Genomic DNA, 22,286 nt, shown 5'->3' with positions numbered 1-22,286 from the left:
TGTGTGTTTGGAGGGGTGGGGGGAAGGGGAAGAAATACAGCCTTTTATTCCAAAATAGGTATATTTGTCTGAAAGAATTGACATATGTGAAACTGAAAACCAAGCAGCCAAAATTTCAGTTTTACCTTCAGCAAAGGAATAAAGTTTACCTACCGCAAAGGAATTGGAAAATTTCCAGAAATACTTTGAATAAATTCAGCAGTTTTAGTTACACTTTACTGACTGACCTAAATTTTAGCCTCCTAAAAATAGATAAACATTGGTTTCAAATAAGAAGTAACTACTGTTGCATGAACAGGAGTATGAGATTCAAACCACCATACTAATGAATTATAGAATGTTTTTAATTGTATCTCCAGTACTTTATGCTAACTAGCTACTTACACTCAAGAGAATTAAAGATTATACGAGATAACTGCTGTTATCACACAGCAGAATGTGTTATAAAGGTAGTCCTTGTGTTGAGAATGTCTCAAACATAATTTCAATCACAGGAAGTGTTGGTGTTGATAATACAGCAGATGAGCTTCTTGCCAAAATAAACCAAAGTGCTTTCCTACCTGTTCAGAGTATGTATATACTAAAAAAATCCAAGAATTTAAACTCAAGGGATAAATCACTTACAAAAGCCAAAAAAACAGAACTTTTCACTGAGTCTTGGCAGATCTTGCAAACTTATCTGTTCTGTTTCATTGGAGGAAACAGAGTTTTGTCCTTTGAGTTAAACAAGTCCAGAAAAACAATCCAAGAAGTCCAGGCTCCTCCTGCTCTGACCTCATATGCTGGAAGCCACTCTCCCCAGTCTCACTACTGTGATTCTTGTAAATCAGGAATCTTATTTCCAGATTCCAAAGTTCACAGGAACTGGATGCATTCGCACTTATGCTCACCAGTGCAAGATGTCTGGTTGTACACAGGCTGGTCTTTTCAGAACAAGGAAGCCTGCTTTCAAGCCCTTCATGGGCACATTATGAAAACCATAAGCATACCTTAGATTATATCATTCTTGCTATCTCTGTGTCATTGCTTGAAGGCATAAAAATTCCTTCCTCTTCAAGTTCTCACAGCACACCTGTTTGGATAAACTTCAATTTCTCTGAGAAAAAAAAAAAAAAAAAAGTTCTAGAGACATTTTCCTTTGACCTGGGACTCCACCTTTTCCCGAGGTCAGCTGGCAAGACCATATCCTCCTCAGCTGTTTGTTTGAGTTACGCCCAGTAATCATAACTACTAAGCAACTCATTATTTGGGCTGATGGAGGTCTCTAGTGGAAAATAAGCTGAAACACAAGTTCATCTCTGATCTCCACGATAAGATCTGTCTGAGAGGGAAAAAAAAAAACACCAACATTATCCCTCATGAAGCAAATCAAGACACACAGCATAACTGTTTTGTGAAACAATTTGCCCCAGAAACAAAAAAGCACTGTTGAAGAGTAGTCTTCCTGGGAAGGGTAAAGTCATGGAAATCAGAGCCATGGTGTGGTTTGGAAGAAGGAACACCCATTGTCATCTTACTCTGGCAAGAAATGGTCAAAAAAATATTTCTTCTGAACAAAGCCAAGAATTTATGAGCTTGTTCAAAATGCAGTGACTTGTGATCTGTGGCTCTACATTGCTTGTCTCATTGGATAGATTTTTTTTTTATTTTTATTTTTTTCATGGGTGGAAATGGTAAAACAACTTTTTAGAAATTAACTAGCTGCATTATATATGTGAGAACTATTATACAACTATATAAATTATCATGAGTCCATCAACTCCAGTAATTTTATCAATGGATAAATTAATAAAATTGTTTAGAAGCAGCATATGAGCTAAAAAATAACCAGCACAGAAAGGCTTTCAGAGTACCTGAGAGTAAAAGTCCCATCTGAGAGTCATGCTGGAAAAATCTGCATGCAGATGCCCTACCTGTAGGTCCAGGTAGACAGTGGCCAAGCACAGAGAGACAGCTTTGTGTTGCTGTGCAACAGAAAAAGGTAGTCTGCATACAGAAGAAGAAAGTGGAGCAAATCTCAAAACAACACAGGGCTCTGAACATTTCTTTCTGGCAAATCAGGTTATGTGCCAAAACTTGCTGATTTATAAGAAATTATTATACTGTGTTTTACAACTATCAGTGATACAGATTCATCTTGGAAATAACTGTTCTCTAAATAACTGTTCTATTCTACCCTAGCATCAAAACATAGACAAAAAAGTAAACCTTACAAAAGAGAAGGAGATTCTGGGCACCTGGTAGTTCTAGAGAACTTCCCAAATAAATTCACCATAGCCATTGCATCTGGGGACACAGAAAATAATTCTCCACTTAGCAATAGGATTTTTTCATCTCACATCTGATCCTAGGCCAGATTTCATACACATTCGAACTGAAAATCAGAACAGGTTTTTTAATTAATTATTCACTATGATTCTGTTTGAGAATAAAACCTAAGGTTGATTTAATTATTGATTTTTAAAAGTACACAGCACTATTGAAATTCACATATATCCACTGCTTTGACTAATGAAGAGTGCACATACACACAGGTATACCAAGTTTACCAACGTGTTTCATCAAAATAGTCCAAGGAAGGTAAAAAAAAAAAAAAAAAAAAAAAAAAAGCTATACCTATTGCCAACTATACAGCAAAAAACAGAGTGAAGGGAGTGGAAATGTTCTTTTACTGACCTCTTCAGTGTTGGGTATAGTTCTTATGCAGCTCAAAATTAATCCAGTACTGGATGCACCTGTTGGAGAGCATCCAGGAGAGGGCCACAAAAGTTATCCAAGTCTAGGCTGAGAAAGCTGGGGCTGTTCAGCCTGGAGATGAGAGGGTTCCAGGGAGACCTAGAGAAATCCTTCAGTATCCAAAGTGGGGCTGTAAGAAAAAAGGAGACAGGCTTTAGCAGGGTCTGCTGTGAAAGGACAGGGTGAAATGGTTTCAGTCTGAAAGAGGGGAGATTTAGATTGGATATAAGGAAAATGTTAGAATGTTTTCGACGGTAACAGTAGTGAAGCACTAGAACAAGGTGCCAATAAAAGTGGTGGATGCCTCATCCCTGAATATATTCGGAACCAAACTAGACAGGGCTCTGGGCTACCTGATCTAGCTGTGTCTGTTCACTGCAGGTGAGTTGAACTAGGTGAACTTTCAAGGTCTATTCCAACTAAGAAAATTCTATGATAGATCATGCTCTGTCATAATCCCACTCACAGTCCTGCTAATTTTCTTTTCCATACTCTTCGCAGAGCACCAATCTTGAATAGATAGTTATCAGGAAAGTTTTTAGAGATATCACTTACACTGCCAGATGCAGATACACTGGTGGGAGAGACAATGACCTCCAGAGGTTCACCAACACCTATCACAGAGATGTTGCCTGCAGGCTTCTGCTGCTGGAGATGTTTGTGCAAAATCACCCTGAATGGTTGAGGTTGGCAGGACCTCTGGTTTTCAGGGTTCATACATCTGATCCAACCCTACCAAAGTAGGGACACCCAGAACAGGTTGTCCAGGACCATGTCCAGGTAGCTTTCAAAGCTCTTTAAAGATGAGACTCCACTCTGTGAGCAACTTATGCCAGTTCTCTATCAGGATAGGAGGGGAAAAATTTGGACTAATTGAAGTTTAAATTCTCCCCACTAGATTTTTCTAGTAACAGTGAGAAGGGAGAAGCAAAATTAATGGCCAGTGGTACTATGCAACACCACAAGGTAGAACAGCAGTGATGATTCACCAGGGGTCATGACCCCTTCTACAGGTACAACTCTCAGAAGACCATCTCCTGTCCCAATGATACACCACCTCAGAACTTCATGGTCTGCTACTCAGGTATCCTCAAAGCATGAGATACACCCTGCTGCATTACCAGTTACCAACCAGGTAGAGCCAGGTGCTTGGTAGATTATCTCCAGAAGAGCCAAATATCTGCCCCAGACTGATTTCAGGTATGCTGATTAACATCAGGTGAAAATGTGGGAGCAGGTGTTAAGAAACAAAGGAATGCATTTTGCAGTTTATGTTGCAATTTTGAGCTTCTCTCAGCAGGATGAGAGAGAAACATCTGGTAATAGCAAATGCCCTGAAGACAAAGACACCACATATTAATATTATGGGAACTATTCAAGTCTGTGTTTAATATATGCGAAAAACCAACCAAGTGCCAAACTGTTTCCTTTTGCTGATCTGATGTAACAAGGTGCTTTCTGAAAAAAAATAAAAATAAAAATAAATAAAATAAAATAAAATAAAATAAAATAAAATAAAATAAAATAAAATAAACAACAAGTAGAATATGGAAAGCCAAGTGCATGCTGTGTATTTCACTACCTAGAATCCAGGCTCTGGTGACTGAGGAACAGCAGGGACGTGAGCAGAGCAGCCTGGGGTGGATCACAAGAACAAGGGAGCAGCATCAAAAGAATCCATCTGCTCCCATGTGGCCACACACAGGAGGGTTTGCATGGTGTAAACTGGTTTGTGCAACCTGTAGAGAAACCCAGCTCCAGGCCAGACTTGCTTGGGAAACAGGTCAGCATGTTTCCACTGAAGTCAAATGACTTTCACTCCCTGACAGCAGTGCCAAAGCGTTGTGACCTGTGTCATCTCATTTGCCATACTGCATTTCACACCGCTATGGGCTGTACCCATTGTTTATGGTTATTGGATGCTGTGGGCCTCTAGGCTTTGTGAAGTTAACAGGTGATAGTATGTGTGTGTGTCATTAAATAGTTAGCAGGATCTTAAGAAGCTTAAGATTTGCTATGATGAAAGTCTTACATAAATCATGAATACGAAACCAATGCATCAAATTTCTTCCCCTCTCTTTCCTCCTTTCTGTTCTTTAAAACCTTATCTGTAGATAAGAAAAAAAATCTCTGTACCACGTCTCTCTGAGTTTTAATGAGTAAAGGTTCTCTGTGTACAGTCATGATTTTGCCAGGTTCCCAGGGAGGCAAACACGATGGTTTCATCATGGCTTTGAAACTGGAGGCAGATTATCGGGCAGAACGTGTCAGGACATCTTCTGAGGCTTTAATGGGAAGCCTTCAGGGTGAAGAAAATTGGAAGTGACCTTTATACAGAATTACTATACACACAAGTAGGCTTAGACAGAGAAGAAAAGTTCAGGGAAAGGTTTCTTGTTAGGTTTTATTCATATTTGAAGCCAAGTAAAGCAACTTCATTTCCCTAGGAAAGTGCTGCCATATGGAGCAGGACAGAAATGTAATTTAGTCAGTAAGAACTGCTGAATGTTATAGCAGAAAACATTAGTAGCTATAAGCAAAACTACCTTGCATTTTTACTTTCTGTACACATGACCAGTCCCTCTGATACTTCATTATCGCAAATTAATATCTCACTATAAGAAAGTAAGGGAAGGGTGGGCCTAAAAAGCAGGAAAGACTCAATGAGTGCTAATGAGCTGCCGGACTCTCACCAGGAAAGCTGTGGAAGCCTCTTTCCTTGAACTTTTAAATAATTTCTGTCACTATCCGGGAGGAAATCTCTTTATACACCCCTTACAATGATCTAAACAATGTTTTTCAGCTTTTCTTAACTCCTTGAATTCCCTAATCCTTCTGAGGAAAAAAAATCCATAAGCCTAAAAGAATTGAATATGTTGGTGGAAATAAGTGCTAACTTTGACTTTTGATATATTTATTTGCTATTTTAATGTTATTATTTACTTGAAAAAATGAAAGAGCAATAAATATAAAAAAATGGACTCTAATATCACAGTGATAGACTTCACTCTCTCCCTTCCTCACGCACACAAAAATTAAAATAAAATAAAATAAAATAAAATAAAATAAAATAAAATAAAATAAAATAAAATAAAATAAAAACTGATAAAATGAATAAAATGCAATAGACAAGTAAGTGCAATAAAGTGCAGTTCTCAGCTGGTACAAATCATAACATCTGGCCCACAAAAAATGTCGGCTCTAAAACTTTCATGTGATTTTCCAAATGGCTGTTCTTACCAGCATGTCCCTCTTTATAGAGGGAGTGCTGCAACCTGCTCCATGGAGTTGGCTGTAGCACCTGCCCATGCTTCCTACCCCTCCAAACAGAATGGCTGCCTGTTACCATCCCAAATGGCTGATGATGAGGGTGAGTGAGCTGAACCCTCAGGATTTAACAGATTTCCTGGGTTCTTTGCTGGGGATGGAAAGAAAGGAGATGATAGATAGATACCCCCTGGGACAGCAGGCTAGGTGGAATGCAGGCCAGGAGGAAACAGAGGTGCCACAAGGGGAGGAGAGAGGAGCTATGCTCTGCACAGCAGTGTTCACTTCTAGGTGACAGGGGGCAAGGGGAGTTCTAATTCAGGATTATAAATTATTCCTGTGTCAGTTGATTAAATATGAAAGCCTAAAATTCATGACTCTGTGTCATTCCTCATGCCTCATGTCATGCTAGGGTTCAAAGAGCTTCCTGACAAATCTGTGCCTTGAGCTACAGTCAGAGACCCGCATTATCCTTCTCTCAACTTCAAATGGAGTTTTGCTTTACCAATCAGATTTTTAACATAATCACATTCCTATATGGGATCCAGGCCCAACAGCATGAAAAGAAAACCCTCATTTGCCAATCTGAAGAAAACATCACAAAGTAATTGAAGATTAGCAAATCCCAACTCATATGCCTCAAATGGAGGCTGAAGGGCATGTTCACAGTAAATACATTTTTAATGTACTCTTCCCTGCTTCACTCTGTAAGCTGTTTGTTTGTTTGCAAATACAAGCATGTTCAGTAGCTGAATCATAAACCCAACTGCTGGCAAGCTCAGCACAGTGCAGTGTTTCTCTCACATTTGGTCTGACAGTGGCACAAGGCAAATGCTTCAATACTGAAAAAGGCTAGTTGGGAATTAACAGGAAGACTCAGCACTGCCAAACCTACAGTGCATCCACTTGCAGATTTTGTTTTTTAATTTCTAGAAAAAACAACAGCAATGATGTTTGCTGTTTGTATAAAGAACTAGAAAAATATCTAAAACCCTATCTAAAGCCCTTCTTGCCCTTCTTGTTTTTCTCTTTTTATTTTACTATCTTAATTTTACTAACAAAATTCCATTGTGTTGAATTAACAGCATTCACTATCATTCAGTTTAGATAAATGGGAACATTTTGACCATAGCTAAGAGGACAATGTGTTGGGATTGTAAAGGGACGTGAACTAAAACCCAGATTCACTAAACTGAAAGCAGTAAGTGAAACTGCATACTGACATACTTCTGTGTTCACTGTGATCATTTTCCTCCTTTCTTCCATCCAGCATATACTATATTTTCTAGACACATAGATAATATTCACCTAAACAATAAATCAGCAGGTTGCTGTTTTGTTTTGTTTAGTTTTTTAATGTGGGAAACATAGGGTTTTGCAAAACCTTAAGCAATTTGATTAAAGTACCAGCTTCTCAGGAGACTGGAGATTTATTTCTTAAACATTAAAATAAACTCTCCTGATTGCTTAAAGCTTAGTTTCTTGACCTGGCAACTACATCCATAGAAATAAAAGAAAAATTCCCTTGTAAAATTTCTCATGTGATGCGAAGAGGTCAAGAACCCCTCCCCACCCCCCCCAACCAACTCCTGCAATCATCAGAAACATTTCAGAATTTGCTCTTCTAGACCTGGCCTTAGGTTTGGCAGGATGTGTAAAGTGGGTTAAACAACTGGAAGACATCATTGAGGTATTTGGAAATAAAAGGCGATATATCTGGGAACTTTCATGCAGCCAAAGTTAAACACCCACTCAGCGGATTTAAAGCAGATGAGATGAAGGCAGAAAGATACCTGCAACAGGTATTGCTAAGCAATTCTCTGATGACAGGTTTAAAGTACAAATTACAGGCAAGTGAGCCATTACAAGATAGTGCCCAAGTAACAAGTAGAAAAATGTGCTTTAAATGAAAGCATATATCTGTGATATCTCACAGTAACCTTCAGTGAGGTCTTCAGAGCAAGGAAAATATTGAATTGTACCTGTGATATACAGACTTAAAATGAAAGATGTGGAAGATCTACCATGAAATACTTGCTACGTTTTATTGTGGTGCTATGGGAAGAGGGAAGGGACAAGACCAATGAAGTTGGTAGTAGCCTGACATGAAAGCAAAACCTTGAGGTTTTTTCCTGTCTCTGAGGATCCCAAAGTAGAAGGGGACTCAAAAGATGAGTGGCTAAATGGAAAGGAAAAGCGACCTTACCAATAACACTAAAAGTTGTCTGCATCTTTCCTGTGACCAAATATGACCTTGTGTACTCACTGCCTGGCAGGCACCAGCAAGTAAATAATTTCCTTAGCAATCTGTGCAGTTTTTCCAGGTATGGGCAGTCACGGAACTGTACCCTAACAAATTTATCTCTCTTGCAGGTATCTCTGATGAAAAAAAAATAAAAAAATAAAAATAAAAAAATGCAGAAGACTTGGTATGATCAGGAAACTTGTCAAAGACAACAGACACAAAAAAATATCACTCTTATCTCTGAGCAGAGAGCCCCCATTTCATTGTGTCTGTCCCATAAAGCCTTCATGCTGACTCATGCTATGACCTCATGGGAAACTCCTCTTAAAAGTAATGAGCAGCATTTCTGCAATGTGGTATGCAAGATGTCATTACTGACATCTGACTTCAGTAGTGCTGTTGTTCTAATGAAGTATCTAGAACTACATCTCCAGAGATTCACTGATATACTAAGCAGAAAAGAGAAGACATTAAAGAAATCTGGGGAGGAATTATGAGGAGAATATTAAGGAAAGGGGTATTAAAAAGTGGCTTCATTTATTTATTTATTTATTTTCTCATCTTGTATGTATGAGCATAGTAGGAAGAAGAGCAGCTGAGAAATTCTCTTTTCCCTCTGTTTGCCAGCTTTCTTTCCTTAACTTTTTGGATTAGGATTCACTGGCCAAGGGAAAATATACTAAGGTGCAACAACTCATCCTTTTTTCTGTGACTTCCAGACTGAGGACCTGTACACAAGCAGAATTGTTTGAGGGTACATGAGGTTGGACTCAAGAATCTCAAAGTTTTTAAGGCAAAAATTTTGTTAAGAGATTCATATTTGTTAAGCCAGTCATTTCTAACATTTACATGATGAAATCTTCACCTTACATTCTAAATCAATTTTCCATTTGAAAATTTCTCCCTCACAAGAAGAACAATCTTTCTCTTTCCAGACAAAAGCTAGGGAAACCCTGTCATCTATTTGCTTTCAGCATGGGTCAGTAGCAGAAACCTTCCCACAGTACTGTGCATTTTCGGTATTCCCCACAAAGCTGACACATCCAGGAGAAACTGTGCCACCACCACTTTGCAGCACATGTGCTGCTTGTATCATGAGATCAGTTAGCTATTCTTGATGGAGCATGTTGCAGTAAGCAGCACTTAGACTGGTCTCATCATGCAAGCTCACCAACATTTTTTCAACTGGAAAACAATTGTGAGAACAATGGAGTATACATCGCTGACAATAGGTGCAATGTCATTTACATTTCTGACAAGCTCTCGGCATTGCATTATTTCAGCAGTTCCTGCCTCCATTATGTGACTGCAATGTGCCGAGTGATGAAATGCTGGCTCCCTGACAATAGCAGAAGCAGGATACACCCAGTATTGGTTGAACACAAGGTGACTTTCCCAGCTTGTAAAGGCCTGGGAAAAGACATGAATAATGCTGGCATAAACCACAATATCCAAAAGGAATTGAATTCTTCCTCACACATATGCAACAAACAAATAATGGCCAGGAGGATACTGCTATTGTACACAATGCCGCCCAAGCTCAGATGCAGAGTTCCCACACCTTCTCCACCTGTTGTTGGAAAAGCTTTCTTGGGTTCCTAGGGATCTTCCTGCAGAAGAGATGGGAAAATTCATTTCATTTCTCAGGAAATGTTTTAGAAAGAACAGTGTACATAAGTTGCTCTGAAAATAATGCATCCTAATTATTTCCATGGAAACTTCAACAAAGCAAATAAACATTATTTGACACAGAAAATGCTCAGCTACAAAATATTTATTTTCCACATGGAAGAATTCGATGACACAGCTTTTCTTCATATGTGCTTCCATGATGTCATTTTGTCAGACTGACCGTCTGATGCCACCTGTCACACAGCAAAAAATTGTAATGGAGTACTGGTGGGAAGGTTCAAGCTATACTGCCGTGCCAACAATGTAGTGAACTAATAAAATGAATTAGGAGCACTACTACTGAAGCAGCCCTCACACTCCATCCAGCTTCAGTGGTAACCAGTGAAACCATGGTGCAAATGGAGAAAGAAGATTGGGAGCCAAAACTTCAGTAGTTCAGGCTCCTCTTTCCATATAAAAGGGAGTCTTGTGTTTGGACAATGTTTTGTCCAGGTTATTTTACAGCCCTCATAAAGAGCTGAAACCTGGTCTAGATGTTCCAGTTAAAATTTAAAAAGAAGGAAAAGTAAAGGAAGAAAGAAAGAAAAACAATTTTGGAAGCCTTTCATAATCACTCCTCCATGAAACCTAAAGCATGACAGAGCTCATTTCTGGGAGCTAGCACTCATTTGGGGTGTGTGTGCTGGAGACAGCTCAGAAGCACTGTGGTTGCTACTCTATTCTCTGGGTCTCAGGCATTTCCAGGCAGCTGCAGGAAAGGCTGCAATTTTCTGCTGCAGAAGGGGTTTTAGGAGAAGGGGAATTATGATTAAATCTCTGCATTGTCATATTTTCGTAGTATTTACAACATTTTCCTGCAGAAGATCTGGGCACTGGTGCCTAAAATTCTTGAAGACAGTGAAAGGGTAAGATTTGAGGAATTTGTTCTGCATGTCATCCTGGGTTAAGTATGTTACACTTATTTTGTACTTAATATCATTGGATAAGACAACTGATTGATGTTCATGAGTGAGGAAAATTAGCTGCTAAAGCATCAAAGGTTTTATTTTTCTGAATTGATGAGCAGTGCCCTAATTCATGATTTATTACTGATAACTTAAAATTTTAACCCTTTAACATCCTTTGTGATGGCCAAAGAACATGCTTATGTGTCACAAGTAAAAGATCCTCAGACAAAAAAAAAAAAAAAAGTTGATCATTCATTTTCTACTGCTCTTTTAGTAATTTACTAGGAGAGCTTTGTAAATTTACATTATTTATTTTTCATGACCTCACCATTCTAGACCAAATACAAACACTGCTGAACAAGCAAAAAATAACTATAATAGTTTATAAGAAGGAATGTTGTCTATTGCACTCACTGCAAGAGTAAAGCCACCATTGAAAAGTCCTCCAAAAGGCTCTAGAATCAGAGGCAAAAAGACTTGGGTCTCATATCCTTGCATTTTCTTCTGGCCCAATTAGCATTGCCAAAGAAGCAAAATTACAAATGAGGGCATCAAGTTGCAGCTAACACTGTAATCAGCAAAAGCAACGCCAACATAAACACTAAGTATGGGAGAAGTCTGCTGCCATCTGGTTTCCTTTCTGTTTCTTTCCTAAAGAAAAGGTCTGAGAGAGAGAAGGTAGAATAAGGTTTCCAAGTGGAAGTTTCTTGCTTTAATTTTGGAGGTTAAGATCTCATATTCAGATAGAAAGCTTGCTCTTCCAGAAGAAGATCTTTTGGAAAGAGATTTCTGATAGGGCCCAAAACAAAACAAAGCAAAACAAAACAAACAAACAAACAAGAGTGTATAGAGTATTACTAAGGAAAGGTTGATTTCAAATGTTTTTCTTTTTGCTGGGTGATTGCATGTCATTTTTGTCTTCAAGAATAAAATTGGCTAATCATGCCACTGAGTCACTCTGTTTTGCACCTCCTACATCACAGAAATAAAATGCTACTGTTTTTATTTATTTATGCTGACCAGGAGTATGTTGCTCAGAAGCACTTGGTCACATACATTCAGGAGCTTCACTTGCAGAGCTCCATTCTTTTAATTACCTGCACTCCCCCATTTAACACTGCTCATCAGAGTTGTGTTTTTTATAGATTCTGATTAGCAGAACTTGACTCAGGACAATTGCTTTCGTTTGGCACAAAGATAAACCCCTTCACTGCAGACGAGGGATTAATCTGTGCACGTTTTTGATGTGTTTCACCTTTTTCATTAATAAGAAAATTAAAATAGCAGCCCACACAAATTCCAGGAGCAAGTAATCTGAATGTGGTAAACTCTGAAGGTTAGGATTCACTGAACACTACAGTGAAAATGTATGGTGCAGAAAATCCTTAAAGCATCTGAAAATAGGCTAGCTAAAACATACAGCCTTTGCTCATGTCAGATACTTTTTATTTTCAAAACAGACTATATTAAGACACATGCAGGCCCCAGGCTATGGCTGAAGTAGGACTTCCCACATGTATGTTTTTGACATGCAGTGAGGCCTACCCTGAGCAGCTCAGGCCTACAGGCCACAAGTTGGTTTTCTGCATAATAGCAGATCCTGGTGCAGCTGATGAAAGGACAATAGATCTTGTGACAGAGGAGATAACATCACCAGCAGGTTCAGAGAGGGTGCAGAGCCCACAAGAACCTGCAGCTTTCCAGAGGAACAAGGCTCAGCAATCATCTTGGTCTCTGCAGCTGTCAAAGAAAAATCACAACTGAAAAGGAACGATGGAATGATTAAACAAAGACGTCTTTCTATTTCTTTTGTTACTTATTATTTATTTGTTTATTTATTTATTTATTTATTTTAGGGTCAGGTCACCTGGTTTCTGAGAGAGTTAATACAGGAAGCAGTGGAATGATGGTGAATTTGCTAGGCATTTCATCTGTTGGTGTTGCAAACATAATTTTGTTTACCTTCAAACATTTTTCTTTCAGTTTTAAAAGTCTGTACAACTACAGCCAGAAAATCCATCTTTATTTTCACACCCACTGATATTCAAATGTCAATATTCAGGACTCTGGCTTTGGTCCCTGAAGGTGAGGAGACTGAACTGTCTGAACTTGGCAGACCCTATAAACACCTGTAGAGTCCATTTCTGGCTACAAAACTGGTTGTCCTGATTGAGCTGAACTGACAAAGCTAGGTTTCTCCTAGCAGCTTCTAACCTAGCTTTCTAACCAAACTGGTTGGTTGAAAAAAGAATCAGATCAAAATAAAATTTTTGAAAAAATAGGTTTTCTAAGGAAGTATCTCTGGGCATAACGAAAGTGTGACAAAGTATGCAGAGTGAAGGTCTGATGGGGAATCAGAAATGCACTGGAATAACTAGGAGGTATGTTGTAACAGTGGTATGGTCTGAGGAAATAAACAGATGAGAAACTTAGGAGATAAGGAAATTGCAAGGGGAATTAATAGATGTGCCTTGGGAGATGAAAAAATTTGTCAGAGCCTCCAAGAGAAAAGCTTGGGAAGGTAGTAGCACCAGCAGTGGGAGGGAGGATGAGAAACAGACTGGGGAGGCCAAGATAAACAGTAGGAAGATGAATAGCAGGAATAACCAAAGGACAATGCCAAGCATGAGTAACAAGCCAAGAAAGCCACTCTGAGAAATAACCTTGAGGAGACAATTAACATGAAAGCCATGTCATGAAAGCCAAGAGTTGTGGTTTGGAAATCAAGACATAAGCCTCTTTCTTCAGGTCACACTGAAAACTTAGGCATTTTCTGGTCATGGAAGGTCTTTGCCTAGGTTTCTCATAGCAAAAAGATGATGATTTTCTCTATTTCTGTAATATGTATCCTGCACATGCTAGAATTATAAACCGTGATGGTTTTCAGTGCAGTTGGTGGAAACTACGAATAATTGTTTAGAAGTCTTATGAAATAACAGCCTAAATTCCAATGTGGGCTCTAAAAGTATGAAATCATTCAAACCACTATATATAAAGGAAATAATTATAATGTCTACCTTCGGGATTCATGACTGTAAGAGGGTACGTGATCTTTTAGCTCTTGCAGGGATTCTTAGCAGCTGTTGCAATTGCAGTACAGATATATGGATACTCTCTTCTTCTTTAGCTGATTTATCACATGTGCCTGGAGAGAAGCTGAGGTATGACAGCTCCCTTGTGCATGAATGTCCTTAGCTACTGCCCTGCACGTAGTGATTCAGCACTCAAGGAAATCTGTAATTATGGAAGAGTGAATCCAAAAAGCTGAACTCACCTCTACTCAAGCACGTTGACATGAGTCAGCAATCTGTCTCTGCCACAGAGTCCTAGTTCTGGGAATCACAATTTCATGTCCCTTAGCAAGAATGTGTATAATGGGAATTTTCTATCATGTACAAGGTCATTCACTTGTTCGCCCAACAGCAGCAAATCCCATGCCACTTTTCAGACACAGAGGTATTAGAGAAGCCCTATCAAGGCAACTTAGTAGCAACAATTCATTCTGCCTATGTACATCTGATGTCCGGGAAAAAAGCACAGATTTGTATGGATGTGCAAAGTACTATTTTTCTGCACATTCTGCACAGCCTTTGATCTCTACAAACATACTTAGCATAGAGCACAGTTTGAAGGCCACATCAGAAAGGATCTCTTGGAAAACTCAGAACTACCTTATCCTGGCACAGGATGTACAGCAATGGTCAGCACAATTATAATGTCCCCTTACTGAGACACCTTTCACTTATTCATGAAACGACTGATCTATATCTGGTCATATCTGGTGCTTTTCTTGGATCCTTGTGCTATAGACCTCAACTGTTAGATGCTTTGATCTAAAGATCCTATGCAAATAGCTAGACTGTGTGCGTATACAAGGAAATACAAGGGAGGCTCCATCTATTTAGAAACAGTGGCAATGAAAACAGAGGCTAGGTTTGTGACTTTCCCAGGAGATAGTTCTTATCAAACCTTTCCAGAGAACAATGACTGATTTTCTAGCACAGTATTGTGACATGCCGCTACCACAAATTTTGATTTCATGACATCTATATCTGTAAAGACTGAATTTTTCTGTGCAAATGCAAACAAGTACTGCTTTTAGGAGAGTTGCCTTTGCTTCTCTGCTCCAAAACGAACTTATTAGGGTTCTGAAATGGGAATATTTCCAGTTTACTATTCCAAAATATTTGCTATTGACTTAACACCTATACTTTTTTCTTAAAACACTTCTGGTAATAGCAATACCTTTTTTGTTCCTGTCTCTGCACTTTTCAGTTAAAGGAATAGAGGAGGAAAGTTTAAACATTTCTTCTCAGTTATCTAACATTTTCTGAGTCTGTTCATTCACGTCAGTATGGTGAGGAACACTTAATATGCAAACTAATGAAGTGGCAATGTGAGTAATTTTACACCTTCATATTCTGAACATATAAAGTACAAATTGGATATTAGCAACAGCTGGTGAGTCAGCTCCTGTGCATGGAAAGAATTGGGATCATATTCAACATACAAATTTCTACATTTCTTATTAAAATGCAAATATTTGTTCATAAACCATTATGATTAATTGCCACAAAGACTGCATTAGATAAAGCATGAATCATAGTAGTGGAATACTGACAGGATAAAGCCTCTTTGATTATTTCTTCCACTACTGGATTTTAACGTTATTCCCAACATCTGACCTTAAGACACTGGTTCATCTTCCTCACTACAATGATTATGACAGCAGCCAGCAGTGGCTGCTTATGAACATGATAAATAGGGCAAGCACCATTTGACCGTTCTCCAGATAATATCTTCACAATTTGTCTCCTTTAGTCATTTAGGAATTTGTCCATCTGGGATTCACATTTCAACTGTATAGTTTCTTCCTAGTGCCAATGGTGGACTAAGACTGTGAAGCTGTCCAGGCTCTTTTTTAATCTGTTTCTTGTTTTAACAGATCGAGGCCAACAGGTATCTTAATTTGATTATATAGTCATTGGAGAGGTAGCTTTTTTTTTTGCATGTATAACCTATAACTTGTTATCCTACCTCACCAAGCAGTTACACTGTCAGAAATTACGCTCCACTCACTTTTTCCATGCTGTTTATGATTTTCACATTTCTGTCATATCCCACACAGTCATGTATTACCTGACATTGTCTGAGATGAAGAGTTTTATTTTCTCCACGGACAGAATTAATTCCATATTTCTGATCGTCTTTGATAACCTACTCTATTTTTCACTTTTATCACTACTTTTCTGAAATAGGATGACCACAGTTTCCATAGGTTACACAAGGCCCAGAAAGATTATGGCTTTGCAGTATCAAAGCATTTTTTCCATGTTTTTGTTTGTGGATTTTTTTGTGGGTTTTTTTGTGTGTGTTTTTTTGTTTTCGTTTTTGTTTTTGTTTTTTTTTCTCATGGGCAAATTACTGATAAAGCTAATTTCTCTACCTAGAAACCACCCCTTTCTTACACCATTACATCTTAGAACTAGAAGACAGCAATAATTTTTAACACTGTGATGGGGAGTGGAAGCAATGCTTCAAAACCTTTCCTGAGTGACACTTTAGAAGCTTTTCTGCACTTAAAAATAAATGTAATTTTTTTCCCATATGCATTACTTCATACCTAAATCAAATTTAATTTGCACATTTTTCATCCAGTTACTTAAGTGTTATGAGATCTTCCTGCAGCTCTGTGCAGTCAGCTTTTAATTTGACCATCCTGATAATTGTGTGTAATTTGAGGTCTTTGACAATTCACATCTTATTCCAACATCAGATCATTTAAAAACAAGTTGATCAGGACATTATTGTACCTCAAGAGTGTGATGTGGATATTCATTTGTGAAACCTGATTTGTTTCTTTACATTTTGTCCATTAAATAGTTTATTATTTACAGGGGGGAAAAAGAATCTATTATTCCTGTGATAAATAGAATTTCTTCAACATTCTGTTGGAAAGAACCTGGTCAAAGCTTTTTTATATTCAGATTTTTAATTTAAATCTACATATAGACAAAATTTCAGCTTCCTCAAGGAATCCTAGTAGGTTTCTGAGACATGACATGAAGAAATCATGCTTCCAGATCAAAAAGAAAGGCATATGATCCATGACTAATATTTGGTTCTACCTTTTTATTACCATTAATGTTCAGTTCTACTACTGTATTAGAGTTTTTTGAAATTTTCATGGTTCAGAAGCTGCACTTTCTGGTCTGTGCCTTCAAAGATATTTCTCTATGCTTTTTAAAAAGACTGGTCTAATACTATTCATTTTACACTGTTATTCATGTTACACTGTTTCTTTTGAGTGTTCCTTTGGACTCAGTTGTCTACAGCCAAATAAACTAACTTTGCTCACTCTTTTTTTCTTTTTTTAAGTGACTTTGATATCTTATTATTTACCCTCTTCATTTACCAATCTTTAAAAGGGTTGTGAATAATGCCCAGTAATGCCTACTTCTCATCCATAGGAACTGCACTTTCATGATATGTTGTAATCTGTCTTAATTTATATTCCTTCCAGAGTTTTTGAAATGCTTATAGTAATTCTTACTTTTTTCTTTTTAGATATCACTATCTTCCGAATCTGTAGGAAAAGTGACATATATTTGCACATATATAAATAGGCATGTTCTACATATTTACATGATGGAGTGAAAGGTCTTTTTGCTGTGGCAAAAATCAATACAACTAAGAGGATGAGATAGTTCTTTATCAAAGCTAAGTTATTTCAATCAGGTATGTTAAGCATGCTAACCGCACCACACATCAAAGAATTAATGATTAAATATTACAGGGTAATTCCTTCTCAGACAAATTATCACAAGATCACAGTCGCATCTCTGAGCTATGAGCAAAAATGTCCATAAGTAAAACATCAAACTCTCATTATCACTGACTTTGATATTGAAGTATGTCATACAGAAATACTCAGATATCATGAATGAAGATACAATTATATTCAAATTACTGTAATCCAAAGCAGTGTAATCATCTTAATATTGCTAGTTTTATATATCTTCTCAAGACTAGAAAGGAAACTTTTAATGTATTTTTCATGTTTGTATATTTTAATTTTTTAAATTTAATATTAAAAATTAATTGCCAAATCATTTTATTTCATCATTCAAGTACAGTGCACTATCATAATCAGGTTGCATAATGTGCAGGGCTAACTTTCTTCAAAAGCTATTGAGTATTCATAAAATGCATAGCTATTGTTGTGATTTTAAAGACTTATGCAAAAAATAATATTCTTTTTAGTAACATAAGAAACATAAAATACACATTTGGAAATAAACAGAGAAACAGAAGGCCGTGAAATAACAACTGTACGAATTAATACAAAAAAGGTAACAGATGTGAAAAGCACTCAGTGCTATGGCATGTTCATAGTCACAAAGTTGTTAATTGTATGATTTCTGTAAAGCATATCTGGCTTATTTTTTAGGACAATTGGCATGAGGCCAGAGAGGCCTCCCCTCAAGAGGTAGTTAATGAAGACCTAAGAACTTCTTTTTTCTTTATTTCACCTCAGCTTGTACCTACACAGCAGTTTATATCTACTCTGCAGCTGTACTGAAGGGCTAGATTTTGATTGAAAGATGCTTGAACAGGTGTTCTTTCTCACCAGTATATTTTATACTGCTGGGAAATAATTTCAGGGCTGCCTGTGATGGCAACAGTAATTTCTTAGGTTGAGGCTGGACTAGATCTTGAAGGTCTTTTCCAGCCTGAGAAATTCTGTGATTTTATGATTCATTAAAAGCAGCCCACATGACCTGAAGTTATTGCAGCAGGCTCCTAGGCCCAGAAGTTTCCTCTGTGCAGTACGTCCACCAGAAGGATGGCCTTATTGCCTGTGCACTGTACTTAATCCTGAGAGCCTAATCCTACTGTCACTCCTGAAGCAAAGGGTAACTTTCAAGTAGGCTGAAGTATTTAGAACTAAGGGCAGTCTGTAAGTAATGAAACTATACAGAGACAGCTTTCCCAGAAGGGCAACCGGTATTATCTCTCCACAACCACTTTTTTCCTGGAAGGTGGTGTCAAAAAGTAATATCTTCTGGATAGCCGTAAGTTTTTCATACATAAATGAGTGCTGCATCAGATTAAAAATAATAATAATAATAATAATAATTGTGATGGTTGCAGAGGGACAATTTATAAAAGCTGCAAACTTTTCAAATTCCATCATCTCCCTCAAAGAAGTACCAACAAGAATGGGGATGCTTACACTCACTGAATTCAGAATAAAACCTGTTTGGAGATTAAGCACTGTTACTCATGCTGAACAGGTTTACCCAGCTCTATAAAATGGGTTGCTGTCAGCACTTCCCAGTGCATTCCTGGTGCATAAATCTCCTTACCTTTTGAACTTGCAAAGGGTCTTGAATAGCCTACCAAGTAAAATAATACAGACAGCATATCAATAAATTCAGTTTTTAATTATCTGTCCTTCTATCTCCACCTCTAATACTGACATATCTTGAATGAGCTTTTTGTTATTATTATTGACTTCAGTCTTTTGAAATATTGCTGAGTGGTATACCACAGGGGTGGAGGTGAAATTAGATTCAGCAGCAGTTATGCCATCATCTGTTTGGCATGTTACTTCCTTTCACTCTGATGTTGGGAAGATCACACCCAGCCTTTACATTCCTCTTCAACAAGTTGTGTCAAGGAAAGGGGAGAAAGGAAGCTGCCTCACATTCCACTGGATATCAGAAAGGAAGGCCTTAATTAGGACACTGGGAAGCAATTTCTACAGAAATCAGCTCTTCCTTTTCTCAGTTCCAAGCCCAGCTGCTATAATCATTACAATTACATTGTCTTAAAGAGTCAGGACTCAAAAGATAATTAAGTATTCTCTGGGGTAATTTAATTTTTTTTTTTTTTTTTTTTTTTTTTTTGCTTACATCTAAAAGGAATACTGAATTCTTATCTTAAGCAGCAATAACAAATCCCTAAAAATGAAAGGATACTGAAGGCTATTGGAAATGAAATAATGGAGCTTGTTTTGGCTGACATTTCAGAGAGAGGTGGAGTGATTAAAACAGACAACATACCAGAACATGCAAAGGAACATACTTGCTCTCATATAATAGCAGTATTTTTCTAACTAACCCAAATGAAAATTCACTTTTAAACATAAATCCTTTATGTACTTATTATCTTCTGTTCTCGGATGCTGGCAAGACCTGTAAACAACCAGAAGGCAGAAGACCATGAAATGCACACTGATAGTCATACATTTGCAATATTTCTGCTTACAGAATTATTAGAACTTTAAAAATAATGATCAGATTTTGAAGTGATTTGTATATAAAACAAAGCATGTATTTTTGTGACATATGAATAATTACATATAACTGATTAATTCACCTCTGACAGGAACATACAACAATCCATTGAGGTATGTCTACATACCTACATGAGATTTTAATAATTCAACATTAATGAAAAGTCTGTAGTACTTTCAGAACAATTATTTTTCTCAAAATATCTTCATTGTTGTTACTGCTATTTGGTGAACTATGGACCATCAGACTTGATAGTGAAAAGTTATTTACATTAAGCATCTCTCATTCTTAAACAAATAAGGTGGCTGTTTGAACATTTTTAACCTGTAGTCCTATTCTTGCATCTAGAATAGATTATCTTTGAAAGGCTCCTTTAAAATGAACTGTTCTGTTCTATTCTGCAAGCAGAATATGAATATGACCAGTCATCTCAGTGGGGTTAGAATGGCTTCCAAAACCACAGTCACAAATTCTATGTAGTGATCAAAGCTGAGCCTACTGCTGTTTCATAGTGCCCACTTCCATAGTGCAAATTTAAAAGATGGCTTATGATTCCCTAGATTTTTTTTAATGAACTTTTAAAAAGGGAGTAAATGAGACTTACTCCAACTTTAGAGAAACTTCACCCTCAGAATAGGGCAAATTCTGTTTATCAGATAAGTGCTAGGTATTGGAGAAATAGTGGAAACTTGTGAAAATTTGGACACATTCATACAAAAATCTTATGGAGTAACAGAAGCACAGTATTCTTTACAGTATCTTCAAGTGGTTAGTAGAGAAACTGACTCTTCCACCAACTCAAATGAAACAAGTTAGCCCACATGCTTTGAATCATAAATGTCTTTATCATAAACAGTCCTGATATACTTATTTGAACTAGGCCCTGCAAGATCTAAACTATAAATAATGCAGCCTTTCCAGTGACACTTGGAGCCTACAGATATTTTTGTTAATTTTTATGCATCTCTTCAAAAATACCATGAAGCAACCAAAGTCAGTAAGGACTATTGCACGTGGAAGGATAATTGTGCAGTTCATTGTTTCTCTCTGCTAAAAACATTCACAGGTAATGTCAGGAAAAGTGCAAACAAGTGTGGAGAAATAAGAGAAAGGATGCTTTTGTGTGAGAAAGAAAACTGGCACACTACTTAGTCAATGCAAATACACAAGCATTATGGAAGTTTCATACAAAATAAATACATTTATGGCAAATAAAAATATTATATTTTTATAATTATATATTATTTTCTTAATAATGGAATTGTATATTTAAAGGATGATAAATACATACAGCAAATACAAAAGTTTGTAACTCTGACTTCCTTTTATGTCACAAAATGTGGGTAGACTCAACAATGATCTTACATATAATGCAGATATTCAAATCCAGATTTTCAGTAAGGAAAAAAAGTCAAATAGAAGGTGATAGAGCTCATTTTTATTGATGATAGAAACTAAAGTCCAAACTCAGCTGGACATATCACAATGGGACAGAATAATGTTTATCATAGTCAGTAGTTTACGGTTATTTCTAAATGTCTCTTCATTGTACTGGCAGCAGCACCAATCATTGCTGGTACCTCCCCTGAAACAATACAGGTTTCATTTTTCCATACAAACAAAAGTTTTCATTCCACATAGCATTGAGTTTAATAGCAGAGCATACAGGGAACCTAAAAACATATATCTTTCAAAAATAATTCAGATATTGTAATTTTTCCTGCAAGCATCAAAAACCTCTAAAGTGGGTAGATTGGGACAGTTGTGAAAGGACTGGTATTGGTTCCCAATACGAAAAGAGAGAAAACATGCCTACAGAATGGTCTTGTATTGCTGCCCTGGACAAAGTAGCCACACTTCAAAAACACTTCAAATTGAGAAGTGGAACAATGCCTGTAAAATAGTATATCATCAGTGAACAATAAGGAATAAAAAGAGAAGAAAGGAGGCTGCTACCCAGAGCTTGTTCCATCGTGTATAAACAGTGTCTACCTGATCACGTACTGTCCCTTACAGTCTCTGCTTTTACTAGAGCTTGCCTTCAATCTGAGCAAACAGGGCGCAGGAAAAGGATTCTTTGTAAGCAGAAAAAAAAGGTCCAACCACAAGCAGAAAGGGCTTTGGCTATGAAGAATGACATCTACTTGACACATGTTC

Source organism: Coturnix japonica, chromosome Z, assembly GCF_054131305.1.
Source record: "Coturnix japonica strain WE chromosome Z, WE-NBRP24, whole genome shotgun sequence".
NCBI classification, from domain to species: Eukaryota; Metazoa; Chordata; class Aves; order Galliformes; family Phasianidae; genus Coturnix; species Coturnix japonica.
The sequence above is the reverse complement of the archived record's forward strand: the minus strand, read 5'-3'. Positions refer to the sequence as shown.